This window comes from Physcomitrium patens, chromosome 25, assembly GCF_059467195.1.
Source record: "Physcomitrium patens ecotype Gransden chromosome 25, ASM5946719v1, whole genome shotgun sequence".
Lineage (NCBI taxonomy): Eukaryota > Viridiplantae > Streptophyta > Bryopsida > Funariales > Funariaceae > Physcomitrium > Physcomitrium patens.
In genome coordinates, this window is record NC_143434.1 from 7405531 (window position 1) to 7421323 (window position 15793).

Here is a 15793-nt window from a genome sequence, read left to right on the forward strand (position 1 = left end):
AAAGATCTTAATTATGTTACAATCTATCTTCTATCTCGTTAGTGGTTACTAGTCTAACTTAGATTCCTTGTTTCATTCTTACATCAAATTTTAATCTTGCTGTAACATCTCTTCTACTCCATTGATGTTTTTTTTTTAATAATATTATGATTCATTTTTATAATTTTAAGGATATTTCAAGTCATGTCATAAGTCTTTAAAATTAATTATATTATTTTATAAAATAAAGATTGTTTATTTTAAAGATTTAATGTAATTATGAATGTAACTAAAAATAATTACTAATCTCTCTTTTAGATTTTGAGGGCCACTTACTATGCACCCAACAAAGTAAGATATGTAATATTTTACTAATTGTTGAATTTTATCTTTGTGTAATTTAACTCTAGAATTTAGGATTTAAAATTTAATTTATAAAATTTGATTTAATATTAAAAATTATATGAATAAATACTATAATTTATTGTGTGACAAAATTTTAAATATTTATTCATAAAAATGATTTAATTTTATAATTCTTGATATCATAGAGTATTGATAAGATATTGGTATTGTTGACATAATGGGATTAGATAGTTAGAACTATGAAAGTTTCTAGAGTTGGAGTTAGATTAGTGGATTAGGTAGGATCTATTGTGGAACATTCTAGAAAGAATTTAAGATAGTTGTATAAGTAGGGCCTATCATAGAAACTTCTAAAAAAGGCTTAAGGTAGTTATATAAATAGGGCCTACTATAGAACCTTCTAAAAAATCCAGGGTGGTAGAACAAAGTATAAATAGGACTGGCCAGGGCCTTTTGATGCATCTAATTAGATATGGCTTTGGATCCTTTCTCTTAGTAAAATTATTGTGGTCACACCGAGTACTGTATTAAAGCTACCATGAGCTACTCTTAAAAAGTCAACTAGAAGATGAGAAGACATTACAATAGTAGAGTTCAATGGAGAAATTACAATATGAAAGATATAAAAGAGTAATTCCAAATGAAAACTCAAATACAGCACTTCTTATGCCAGATAATTACTTTGCAAGGGCTAATAAAGGCCTTGAGGACAAGAAAGTCAACATGTGCTAGGCTGAAATTGAGGAAGCCTTGTACATATTCTGAGACTTTAAGATAAGAAAATATATGGCAATAGTTCTTTAACATGCAGCAATACCTCCAACTATCTGAGACAAATACCATTGAAGGAATTATGTATGCAACCAACTTTTTGAGAGATGCGGCAACTATAGGGTGGAGATATTGGGTTCAAAGCTTTGGAGCTCAAGGTGGATTTTGTGATTGAGAGGAGTTTGAGACCAAGTTTACGAATCAATTTTGGTCCATCAATGCAGAGAAGATAACATGCGATCAATTCATAAATCTTATACAATCTAGGTTAATACAAGATTATATCTCCTAATTCAAGTCTGTAAGTCTCTAAATTGACAATGTTTTGAGGGCGGAGATGATGGATCAATTCCTACGAGGTTTGAAATCGGAAATCCAATGAGAGGTGGAACTAAAGGATCTACAAACATTTGAAGAAGAAATTTGGATTACAGAGAGGGTCGATGCTATGGATTTCAAAAATTATAGAGTACAACCTATAGCTCAAAGTCCTATGCCACTATCTAATACTATAGCATAACAAGCAACACAAATAGAGATTGATGCCTTACAAGGATCATTGACATTACAAAGACAACAAATATTGGTACAAAAGGGATTGTGTTTCTATTGTCAGGAGCCAAGCCATCAGATCAGCGATTGTCTATAACATCAAAATTCAAGCATCAATAAAATAAAAAAAATTCACAATCTCAAAATTCACCAAACCGATAATGAAACAAAATAGAAAAATAAGACTTCTCAGTAAAGGCACTTAACGCAAGTATTGGAGATAGCTATTATCTCTCAGAGAAAAATAGCATAGCTTTAGAAAATTATAAAAAGAATTAACTAGTGCATCTAATGGAACCACTAAAAGACAACCATGTCAAGTGCTTGTATTTTGTGGCTCTACAAAAAATTGCATCTCAATTGAAATTGCCAAATGATTAAAAATTAAAATTAAGGTAATCTATGGAAGAGGTATATATCATGTAGATGACTAAGAGAATGCATTGAATGAGATATGTAAAGAATAAACCTTCACATTGATAAACACCTATGTCTTAAGAAAGAAGTTTAAGGTAACAAAGCTAAAGTATGATGTTATCTTTAGTATGCTATGGCTAAAAGCAAAAAATAAGTAAGTTAATTAGGTGGTAAGGATAATCTCCTTCACAGATGATGAACACAAGGTGATTTTTTGTACCTCCACATCAAGTGAAGCAAAAAAATAATCTGCAACTAAAGACTTACTTATAGAGACGACCTTTATGAAGGAGTAAATACAATAGAAGTAATTGAGCTATATGGTGGTTCTAAATCTTCCATCAATAGAAAAAAAGACAATCAAAGGAGTAAAATAAGCAGATCAATTTATATAGGAATATCAACATGTCTTTCTTGTACTGTATATAATATATTCTGAATGCAAGGAGTTCACACTTGTTTCTTTTGGCAATCTGATGATATCTCAGCATTTATTCGACTTTTATCATAAAGTCTAGAAGAAAAGTTTTGACAAGACAAATAAGACAGGTTTAAAAAAAGAACAAGTAAGATGAAGGAAGAAGGGGAAAAAAATTGGAGAGTAGTTTGATTGCCACCACAACCTAAGGTCAAAGTAAAGTGGATTGAAGGTACTTTGAGCTTGGTTTCTTTTAAACAAAACAAAAGTAAATCAAATGCATTCGTCTACAGTGGCCAAAAGGTAAATACTAGAAATTAGAACCTAGACTCACTAGGTGTAGTTTTAAAAAAGTAGTAATTGAAAGTATAGTATCTTAGAATTGAGCTTTGTGTGCTTAAATATTATAAGGTAATACAATAAGAAGAAAAAATAAATTAAAAAAAGGATGTGAAATCTAATGCAAAAATACGTTATTTAAATTGGGCAAGACAAAAACTTAGGATAATTGATCATCAAAGAAACAAATTTGTGTTATTCTTTAGTGTTTTGGCTTTACTATTGCAACATTTAAGACAATCCTAATACAACACAATTTGATAAGAAAATTATGAATTTTAAAAATTATAAGTCAATAAAGCAACTAAATTCTCTTGAATATATTAAAGCAAAAATTTTGAATTTTTGAAAATCCAAACATATTAGTATGGTAAAGCAAGTAGAAGAGTTTAATAACAATACACGACTTTTTTGATTTGTAGTAAACGATGACATACATTTTTTCTTTCACCATTATGTATGGTTGTATAATTTCTTCATTTTACTTTGATAAGGTCTCTATCTTGACTCTTTATGTTCTAAAAGAATTTAGAATTAAATATAATTTAGTTTCATAAAATTCTTTACATTTTTATTTTTATTTTTTCTTAAAGAATTAAAATATATAGAAAAAAATATAAAATATCAAAAACAATATCAATTCAAAAAAAAATCTATAACTTCTAAAGTGCTATAATACTTCTAACAAGACATGTAATGCGTTATTATTTAATAATATAATTTTTTACTTAATATGATTTCTAAAAGCTTTAATTTTAAGGATTTTGAATGCATATTCATTCTACAAGAGCTTTGCAAAGTTTGGATTATTTTATATGATATTTTATTTTTTTTTGAATAAAGAAAGGTTTCAATTTGGTGAATTATGTGAGTTTTGTAGCAAATCTATAGTTAAAATTTTTTGGATTTTTGAATGTAATTGTGCTGTATGTAAATTTTTAACTTAAGCTTAATTAGATGGTTAAATCAAAATTAATTGAGATTCAAGTGAATTAGGGCCATAAAAAATGGATTTTAAAGATTAATGAGAAATTCCTAGATTTCAAAAAAAAAATTGCTAGTTGTATTAAAATTTTTTTTTTTTGTGCTGATAGTTAATTAAAATTTTTACATTCATACAAAATTTAATAAAAATTTAACAATCCAAGAGAGAGATTTATAAGCTAAAAAAATTATATTGAGCTTGGAGAAGGAGGAAAACCTACTCTTGAGTGCATTTTGAGTTATTTATTTCTATGTATAAGTTATATTCTCTTATAAACTTGTATGGTTGTTTTTAAACTAATAAGTTAAGATGTGTGTCTAATTTTAATCTGAATCAATAGTTGGTAAAAAAATTATTGAGATTTGAAAATCTATTGTGGTATTTATTTAGAATTTGATTAGGATTTTTTAAGATATCTTTTGTATTTCTTTAGGATTTTTTAAAGATTTTTTTCTTTATAAATTGAATATTAATTGTTATTTCTTTAAGATTTAATTAAGATTATTTAAAATTCATTTAAAGTTGAACATAGAATAATAAGTTTTTTTATATTATTAAATATTGTTAAGGTATTTCTAAATATATAATTTATTATTTTTTTGATTTTAATCTAACTTCAAGATAAGTTTAAATTCTTATATAACTAAATATTAGACACATTTTAAAGCTAAATCTTACATAATACAACAAAATCCTCTATCTAAAAAGATAATTTTTTTCATTATACTATATCAATCTCAAAAAAATATTACAAATACATTCTTCAAGAAAAATAAGACTTTAAAGATTCTAAGAATTGGAACAAAAGATATTCACTTTATATCACAAGCAAGGAATTCCAATAAAGCACAAGAATAAAACTAGAAGATTCAAGTTGAGCCACAAGGATTGTAATGTTGAGACTAAAGATCCACTCAACCTTAACTTCTATATATATTAAATATAATGAAGCTTCTTGAGAAATTTTCTTGATGCTTAAAGATGAAACAAGCCTAAAATCCGTCTTTGGAAACTTCTTAAAATATGAGCCTTAAAGAACCTTTTGCAACTATCTAAAATCTTCTAGAACCTTCTTAAAATTCTTGAGGTCTTTCTAGGACTTTCACAAAATCATTAGAAATCATCTAAAATCATCTAGGACCATGTAGAATCTTTTAGAATATTCTTCTATTATTTATTTGTAATATAGAATGTAAGACTAAACTTAAGAATTCTTCAAAAAGTACCATAATCTATTTTTTAAAAAATTAAATTAAAAACATACATATTCAAAGATTAGAAACCAACTATAACAACTCTTCTATTCAATTATCTAATTGTAGTAGAATTTCTAATTTTTTTTTTTTTTTATTTTAGACTATATACAAAAATCACATTTTTTAAGAAAAAAAATTCTTATTTCTATAAGTATAATAGTCAGGATTTCAGATCCACTTAACCTTTAGATCTAATTATTTTTTTGAATGAAAATCTTAATTAATAATCTTTTGAATCTTAACTTTTGATTAATTATTCTAATTCTCCAATAAAAATGTTCATTTTTTAAGACTTGTATTCTTACTAATAATTCTTAGAAAAATATTTTTCAACAAGGTCTAATATTTATAGCAAATCACTATGAAAAATAGTATTTTTTCTATCTTCTTGTAAGAAATTTAAGATCTAATTATTAACAAGGTTCATTATTATTATTATTATTATTATTATTATTATTATTATTTTTAGTTAAAAGATCCATTTTTTTTAATAGTAAAATCTATGATCAATATGATATTTGTAAAGATAGATCTATATGAAATTTATATAGGATCTAATTTAGATGATATTTTAGAAAAGAGATAGGAGAACATAAATTCTAGCATAATATTTGGAATTTAATGTCAAGAGTAGCTCTATTGAGAAGAAAGTTAGTCACACCTTTGTATACTCTTGATTCAATAAAAAAAATTAGACTATTCTTAGAGGCATTGTGATATATTCTAAAATCTCTTAAATTTGATTTAAATTGGTATTAAGTTGTTATCTACAACTTTTATTGACTTTTGATTTTTTTTTCTTATCTTATGATCGTATTCTCTAATATTATATAGTCTTTGATTTTTAAGAGCATCAAGTGCTTAGCATTGTTAGATTCTATTACTTATATCTAAACAAAAAAATTACTTGATTGGCAAAAAATGTAGTCTATTAGAATATTTATTTATTTATTCATTTATTTATTTATTTTTGATAGGATTAAACACTCTGGAAGATGGTTTCTAATCATATTTAGAATCCAAGGCATCACAAAATTTAGGATCTAGTTTAGTAGAAATGTGCTTATCTTTTTTTAGCTAGGTTTTTCATTTTTTTGCTGAAAAAGGACCAATGGTTCTAAACTCATCTAATTTGTTTTAAAGATAGTCTATGTTTAAACTTTTAGTTGAGTGTGTACAACATTGGTATTATAGAGGTTAAAAGCAATTAACTATTATTACATGGTATAGATATTTAAAGATATTTTGTAGAAATTTTTAATTTTTATTTTTTGATTAGATTAAGAATATAAGTTTTAATAAAGAAGTATACTTTATTTAAGTAATATCCTAATTTTGATTAAATAACCCTCTTTTCTTTAATAATTTAGTAATTATTGTTTTAAAGTAAGATTTATGAATTTATTCTCTACAAATCCATTTATGATTGTAAACTACTTCAAGTACTTAATTTCTTTATCTATTTTTAAAATACAATTGAAATTATAAAGCAATAAACCATCAAAACTATAAGAATAATTGTTTTGGAATACCTTGCTTTGTATTTCCTTAAAAGAATTAATAGTAATGCCCAATTCTCCTAGATAAGATTGTAGAGTTGTGGCTTAACAAACTTTGGATATGCATGCAATCCAATACATTTAAATTGTCACAAATTTCTATTGCAAAGCAGCCTTTTATGACCATTGTGTAGGTCGCTATTTATGTCTTGCAACTCATGTACTCTACCTCCTACATGGTTGAACTGCCTTTGTGGCTTGTACCAACTTCAAAATCTTGTGCACTTGTTGTCCTTAACGAGTCAAGAAAGCCCTAATCTTGCATCTGCCCTAATCCTACATTTGAAAGATGTCTCAGCCCTTCTTTTGTGGGTGAAAGGACTCAATTGGAAGCCTAAGGTGGTTGCAAAGAGTTTGATTGTCACTACCATAAGATTATTGATTGTTGGAAAGAAAGCATCGATAGTTGGGAAGACATGATATGTTCGAAAGCCTAACTAGGGCAGCTGCCGGGTGAGGAGCGCCGTCGAAGAATTTGAAATCAACCGTCAACAACACCTTTGTTCGAGGGCAGGTTGTATCAACGCAGAAGCGCAATTTTCAAGCGGACAACCAGGAGTGTGTCAGAGTTTGGCCCCCATCCTTGCAACTACGCATCGGTAACACAGTCGCATCCCGCCTTGAACCATGTGCAAGGGATCAGCGCTGCACGTCAGTGCCATTGACGTCAAGCCTGGACGCATCACAATTGTTGGAGTGCCGCGAGGTCCTCCGCGAGGCCCCGACCTCTTCCAGACCGGCCTACCTGCTGCGCTGCAATGCATGCTGTGCTGCATAGAATTGCAAAGGTTCTGCGCCGTCGTCCACCCCTGGCCTACATAAGGTCTAAGCTGATGCCTCAATTAGCACTTTGATATTCTCTTGTATGTTTCGGCCTCACCTGGCGTCATGATGAACAATATTGTTATGCTTGCAGCCTGCTATTGCCGTGAATGGGACATCGATGGAGGCTTGGGAAAGCCTGTCATTATCGACCAGCCCTTGAGTATTTCCCCAATTCAAGGGTGGAGCGGTACATCACACCTGCTGCTTCATGTCTCATCGCTGCATTTGTCGCCCGACTCCTATTAGTTTCTCTCTTCGTATCTTCTTCTCCCCATCGCGACATCCGTTCCGATCATCAATTTCGCGAGTTGGATACTCATGGCCGTTGCCTGGATTTGTACAGGTGCGGAGTTTGGCGATTGACATTGATCTCATCCTGCTGCGTAGTTTGCCAGCCAAACGGGTGTCTTCGGATGATTTCTCACAAGGTATTGGACTTTTCGTTGATAAGTCTCGATTGCGTTGTTCCTGCACTGCCCTTGGGTTGTGAATTGGAATGAAATGACGTTAATACGCCAGGCAGGGGACTACGTTTTGTTCAGGTTCCGCTATAATTTTAAAAAATAGACAACATCAAGAATGTAAAAAGAGCGAACTAAGAAATTAGAAAGTATATAATGAAAAGATATTATATTTAAAATAAAATTAAATCTAATACTAAAAAACTAAAATTACTTGAATTACTCCAAAAAATATTGATGTTTCTAAAAGCAATGTTCTTGAAAATGTCTAAATTATTGGAATTTTTTTTAAGGTTATTACAGATTCCAAAACATTTATTAAGATTAATAAAAATACTTAAAATATTTTTGAATATTTTAAAAAATTCTAAATTATATTATTATTAATCATAAATATATAAAAAATATCTCATCTTTGAGGTAGAAGTTTTAAAAATTACTTTAATAGAAGGTTTTTTTACATTTATAAAAAATTAAAAATAAAATATTAGACTATCATATCAATAATAATGTCTCTTGGTTACTATTTAATAGATGCATAATAGTGTTCAACCAACAACTATGACCATAATTTTTTAGTATCAATGATTTTTTTTTTTTTTTTTTTTTTTTTTTTTAACTTGGTTTAGATTAAAGCTTTCACAAAACAACTTAGAAATTGATCTTTGTACCTCGACATTTATTGCAACCAAGTAATTCATTGACATATTATAATATTTACTTATAACTGTAAATTTTAAAATATTAAAGATCTTAAAAATTAAAATTAAACATTAAGTTTTATTCCTATTTTTTAAATAATAATATCAGAAAAATACAAGTATTAAAAATAAATAAATAAATATTTAAATATTTAAATATTAAATCATTAAATTAATATAAAAAGATGATAAGAAAAAAATACAATTGCTTTCTATAGCTTCTAATTGTTACAATCATTAAACAAAAAATGGCTTCTAAACTATATATTGTTTTATTTCTAATTTTTAAATAATTTTAATTATATAGAAATAAAGATATATAAATTAGATCTTTATTGATTAAAATTTTTAAAACTATTTAAAATTATTTGGTGTATAAATCTATCTTATGAATTTGCAAATTTTGTACAGTAAAATTTTACATCTAAGAATCTTATTTAGGAATATTTTACAACTTAAATACTTAGTGCACACGTCTTATAGTTCTTAAAAAACTTTTTATATGTGTTTTTTTTTTATATATTTTTATAAAATAAGTTAAAATTGTTATTGGTCGTATAAATATCTTTCATGTATAGAAATATTTATTCAATATCATCTATTTTTATTTTACTTGAAAATATTCATTTTAACATCTTCATTTTGAAAATATATGTCTTCTTACTTTTATATTAATAAAATATTATTTAATAAGTCTACTTAATTTTATGTCTTGGATAAAATTAGACCATTTGAAAAGAACATACATATAAGTTTAATTGCAATTAAGTTGGATATAAGGCATTTGATTCTAAAAGACCTTAATATATTTAAACAAGTAAGTTTTATCTAATTTTTTTCTTAACTTAGAAAGTTGTAAAGTATTTTTGGAAGAATTTTTACTTTGAATCAAAACTTTTATTTAAATAGAAATTCTATTAAGTAAAAAAAATTAGAGTTTTTAAAAAATTAAATAAAATTGTGTAATATTAATTAATAAGAATATATATATATATATATATATATATATATATATATATATATATTTATAAGATAAAAAAGTGAAAATATTTTTTTTTAAATAAAAAAAAATTAAATAGTTTTAAAAAAAGACTAGGTCACATGAAAGATATTGAGAAAACTAGAAATAACAACAATCTTACTTCTATGTATACTAGTTGTATTTTTATTTTTATTTTTATTTTTTTGTAAAAATACTAATTATAATAATGATTTAATAAGCCTTGATACAAGATATATAGAATATATGATAGAATTTTATTAATTTTATTAATTATAATCTATATATAATTTAATAATTTTATTTTAAAATAATATTATATCAAGTCTTCAATAATCTAAGTTATCATAACATTGAAATATAGAGTGTTGTTATATAGTTCCTTAGTAAGATAGTTTATATGGAGGCAAGGATGAGGCCTTGCTCACTCTTGTCAGTGTTGTTTTTGTATTCATGTCTTAATTCAAGAATCTCTAGTTTTGTTGTATTTGATAGTAGCCAAACTACATTTCTATGTTATATCTATCTTTGATTTATCTACTTTCTCTTTGAATGTCACAAGAGTATATTTCTTCTTTAGAGTTATTTTATGGTTTATATCCATGACATAAGTTTAATTTCAAAGTCACTTTTTCTTTAAAAATATATTTATATATTCTAAAAGATTAAGTAAAATTATATATATCTTCAATACAATATGATACATGAGATATACTTATGATATATGTATGTATTATATATTGCCATTATATTCAAAGTATCCATATCTAAATTAAAATTAAATATTTAATTTAATCTATTCTTTAATATTTACTTAAATAAAAGCCATTTATAAATCTATCTTAGTATAAATCTTTACTTCAATTGATTGTTTAAAAAACCTTAATATTAAAGATAAAAGGTAAAAAATTCTTAATAATTAGTTTTTTGAATCAATCATAATCTTTACACATTTTCAAAGATTCAATTTATTTATTTATTTATTTATAGTAAAATAAAATCATTGCACAAGAATTTTTGATTATCAAATAAAATTCTTTGTAAGATTTTTGTTAATATACTTCCTTAGAATAATAATTTTTTTCTATAATAAATTTTAAATAATTTCAAATGATAGTCAAATTTCTTTTTAAAGCTTGTTGGTTCAATATAAAGACAAGGTTTTAATGATTTGTTAAGATCGTTCTTCTCAAATACATCTTAATACATATTATAATATTCTAAGGTTCTACTGCAACTTCTCTTTGAATGAAGATTTGGTATTATAAAAATAATAATATATTTCTTTTATTTTTATTATATATATATATATATATATATATATGTATATATATAAGGTTAAGAAAAACAAAATTCTATATTTTAAGACATAAGATACACTTTTGTTTTAATATTTTTTTAATTAACACAATAAGAAATTTAATGCTATAATACTTCCAATCTATTAGAATAAATATTTTAAAACTATTATTATCCTAAAATATTAAAATTAAATTATTTTTTATAATATTTATTTATATTATATTATAAAATATAAAAAGTGACTAAAAATTATAAAATTATCTTATTTAAATTTATATACTAACAATCAAAATTATAATGCATTTGTATATATTATTTTTTTCTTCAATAAAATTTATATTTTATTGGTTATAATATAAAAATTTGTCATTATTTCTTTATATAAAATATAAATTTTCAAAGTACATTTAAGTTATTAAATATAATAATTCAAAAAATATTTAAAAATAAAGAAAAAATCACATGGACTCTATTCGAGTTAGAGTCCATGTGTTAACTCTGTTCAAGTTAGCTTTTATGTGTTAACTCTCTTGATGAGTTAGCTTTTATGCATCCAGCAAACCAATACAATGGTGGGTTGTTATTGTTTTAGTGGCAGATTCTGTGCTTGAGAATATTGTTTTAGTCGCAGAGGTAATATATCTCACTACACTTTGATCTTATAGCTTGAGTTGTATTACAGCAGGATTAGGATCTACAATACGGTGCTTCAATGAAATTTGTTTTTGGAAGTATTGTAAGTGCATCAGATTGCCAAAGATAAAGCAAATCCAGACGTTGTGATGCAGGAGCTCTCTTCTCATGGTCTGATGCCCGAAGAGTGGGGAGGTGATATTTACAAGTCAAAATGATCTCGAAAGCATTCCCGATTGTGGGGCTTCATGTATCTTTTGTGAATCTTAAGAATGTAGCATTTCACAGATGTTAGTAATAAAATATGTTGCCGTTTATCTAAGTTAAGTCTTACTGAAACAAATAGTGTTGATATCTAGGTTAGTGCGAAGAAAGGATAGGGGTCGATTCTCTGCTTTAGAATATTGTTTTAGTCGCCGAGGTAATATATCTTACTACACTGTGATCTTACAGCTTGAGTTGTCTTACAGCAGGATTAAGATCTACAATAAGGTGCTTCAATAAACCAATATAAGGCAACAAAGTTCACAATAAAATTGAGAACACAAACTTTACTAAGCAACTACACACGATTCTGATGATTATTATTAACAAATTCTATGGTTTCTTTACACCGCGAAGAGTGGCGATTTACTCCTTCAGAGCGGCAGCACGGGTTTCTTACCATGATCTGTTGATGATAAGATGATACATCTTGGCATGCGCCTACTGTTTACTGGAGCTTGTCGTGGTCACGAGGTCTGTCTCTCATTTACTTACGCAAGTGTTGTGGGTCCTCTGCGAAAGCTGGAGGCTATTAAATTCAGTAACTCTGTCGCATCCCTTTGTGTTGTTTGTATGTTTCCAGGCGAAAGTACAAATCAGTCTACGTGAGATTGAGGTAATAAACATACTGCATCTCGACAGTGGTGTCAACGTGAGATTGAGGTAAAAATCACATAATCAGTGACTCGCAAGACAGTGCCCGTAGCTGTGGAAAATCAGTGGGCGACGAGGATATTGGATTGTTGCGCTCGAACTATTTCCGTCCTTTGCCATTGTCCTCTAGCTTCTTATCTATAGCTAGATCAGGACATAGACACTATTAACTGCAGCAGGGTCCAGTGATTTGTGAAAACTTGAACAGCAATGATGCACAGAGCAGGATATTTACGCGTCTGAAATATTAATATATGTAACAATGCAACGACTGATCTAAGTTTTGACGTTGCGAATGAAAACAGAGCGTAGGCTCGAAGTCATACAGGACAGTTGATGATCGCATGCTCATATTCCGTCCAGTACAGAATGGTTTGCGAATAGTTCACGGAGCTAGGACTCTCTGATTTTTGCCCTGCTTGCAGCAATACAGCTTCCTCTTTCAGTGACTTCAACCACATATTGTTCTGCTGCAAGCTATCCCAAAGTGATATAGAAACAGGGCACAGACAGCACTCCAGAAGCTTGATACGTTGAAGAGTGCTGGATTGCAGCAAGGGGATGTAATTGGCCTCTCTTATTTGTAGATTGTTTCACAGCGAGATTGTATGCGGCATGCTCTTCTGTAAAAAGAGTCTCCTGCATAGCCACAAGGGAGCTTAAAGTGCACTCCACTTCAACGCAACGACGGCCACCTCGGAGTACTTCCAACGGAATCTCCTTCCGGACATACTCTGCTTCACTTATACCCAAGGTTGATAAGTGCAAAGCTTTTTGCATTTTGAAAGAATCTTCCTCAGTTGACAAGGAACCAGATGGAGGTTTCTTTTCCGCTGTTGAAAAAAGATTTTCAAGCGCTACAGTGGTGTCCTTCTGCTCAAGTCGTGTAAGATCTGGAAATCACGCTGACGCATCGAAAGAAATAAACCGGAAAAGAAAACTAAAGAGAAGAAAACAACAGATGCGTAGAAAACACACGGAATCTCCTTCCGGACGCGTCCTGTGCATAAGTTGTTCTGGTCTTTATTTATTTATATTTTGTTTTGCCCTCTCTCTATCCAGGGGACGGCGCATTCACTTCACAAACTGTAAGACTTCTAGTGGCTTTTACAGTAACTCTATAAATGATTAGAATCAACCCATGTATACTTTTCCGTGGCCAACGGCACGGGTTTCCACTAATATTAATATATATATATATATATATATATACATATACACAAAACACATTTGTAGTGTCTTTGGAAAGACTAATGCACCTCTACTTCAGTGAATTTCACTGACATATGCACCAACGCTTCTATTATCAAATTAAAAAGAGGTCCTCCAGTAAATTTAACAAAATTTACGGTAAACCACAGCATTCTTCAAAATGCCAACATAAATACGTGTAATACTTGATGGGCTGACTATAATGAAGGAAGTTTTTAAATTGTGATGGTGCTGACTCAAGAATTTCTGCACCATTGCTGCTGACTGTGCCCTAACACCCTTAGCACCATCGGACCATAGAAATGAAGATGAGAAATGAAGTGGGTTATGAACTTTGAAGGACCCAAAAGCTGACTCAGCAGTTGACCCACAAGCTGACTCAGCAGCCGACTTCTAACCACAGTAAGCATTGATGAGCTACTATGCACAAGGGGATTGGGGAGAAGTATGTGTGACTCTGCTCGGGGGGAGTGTTTGGCTCGTGAACTGGTTTGTGCCCTGCGTGCTTCCCTTCGTTGAGCCCTGCCACATGTTTCAGGGCTGGGGGTAAGGAGTTGGAGAATTTGTACTCCCCACCTCCACGCTCTTGTGGCAGCACCACACTCCCAAAACCTATGCAGCACGATCTCTTGGGTATCTGTCGCACATACTGGGCAATTTTGGTCTATTTCGGCGCAAGTGCTTTGTGCCACGTTAACCATATGAGACCCGCCTCTTTGCGGGTTCTCTCTATGTCCCAGGTGTTGCCCCATGTTAATCTGAAGTCCTCCGGTAGTACTCTCCACTTCTGAGTTAGCACGTTGGGAATCGCCTGGACAGGTCGCCTGAAGCAGCGACCTGTCCAGGCGAGCAGTGTAAGCCACAAATGAGACTTGGTTAGACCATTGGTATCGCCCAGGGTCCCAGACCAGTCGCTCAATCCTACCATAACATAGTTGGCTGGCCCGTTGATGTTTACTGGCATTGAGAGTTACAAAGCGAACCCGTTAGAGGGTGCCCGCGGCGTAGGTCCCGCCGCGGGCCCCATCCACTGCCTCGTCGTGCCGGGCCCGTCTCCAGCTCTGTGTGAGTTCGCAAAGTGCATTCCTCTGGCCTTACCCTACACATCCTGATGTGAAGAGGGACCCTGAACTCTGTGGACCCCAGGTCCGCCTGATAGTCTGTCTTCATCTCCCACAGTACCTCTGGTGTTTGTGGGCTTTCATTAGAGAACAAGTCTACCCATTCTTCCTCCCTCAGATCTTGATGGCAAGTTATTTGGAGTTGTCTATGGTGATGGACTATTGATATAGTTAGGGCCATTCCTTACTAGGTAGTAATCAAAAGAAATTTTTTAAGTTCCATGAAGCTGAAGTTATCATTTTCCCATATATCCCCATTTTTGTTTTCTAGTCCTTGTTTGTGTAATTATGCTGCTTTTTTTTTTGAGAACCTTGGACCAATACTTTCAATGTTGGGATAGTGCCAAATACTACAATTTATCCATCCCTCATGACATGTAGGGGGAGAGATATGAAATTTCCAAGAGAAGGTCCTTCCATGCTAACACCATTCTATTCCAAACTTTAGAGCCATTTCAACTTTGGTGTTTTGATATGGTAAAAATTTCTAAGCTTGGCTATCAATTTCTTCTTATATATAGTTGGAATTGATTAAGGTGATGCTTCAACATCATATAAAGATTAGAATTGGATGGTTCCATAGCTTTGACAATGTCAAGGATATGAATCTCAAAGAAAGAAATCCTTAATATAATCTTGTCTCACTCAAAAGAACTAAAAAATCACTCAAAGATGATATAACATTAAACTAGAATTGCTATTGCCAAAGATAAGAAGATTAGAAAGTCTTCAAACAAGATTAACAACTACAAAGGCATTAAAACAAGATTGGATTATCTGTAAGATCTAATACCCTTCCAATCTATAGCAATATAAATTCCATCAGAACATAAGATAAAATAGACTAGAAGAAAATTAAATAGAATTAAACAAAATAGAACATGAAAGGCAAAAGAGAGCAAAAGAAAATAGAACAAAATTGAACAGAAAAGCAAAAAATCAAACTTTACTAAAACAAAAGGACCAAAGCCATATTTG

At 29.8% G+C, this 15793-nt stretch overlaps 1 long non-coding RNA gene across 4 annotated transcripts; it reads left to right on the forward strand.

Moving 5' to 3' along the window:
- The first annotated feature begins 6781 nt into the window (after positions 1–6781).
- LOC149986287 (uncharacterized) lies at positions 6782–8374 on the forward strand. Of its 4 annotated transcripts, none has more exons than XR_016501019.1 (3): positions 6782–7465; positions 7559–7654; positions 7811–8374. It is a non-coding gene; the product is annotated as an uncharacterized LOC149986287 (long non-coding RNA). The 4 variants fall into 4 exon arrangements; XR_016501018.1 differs by having other exon boundaries at positions 6782–7430; positions 7811–8372; XR_016501020.1 differs by having other exon boundaries at positions 6782–7430; positions 7811–8364.
- The last annotated feature ends 7419 nt before the right edge of the window (positions 8375–15793 follow it).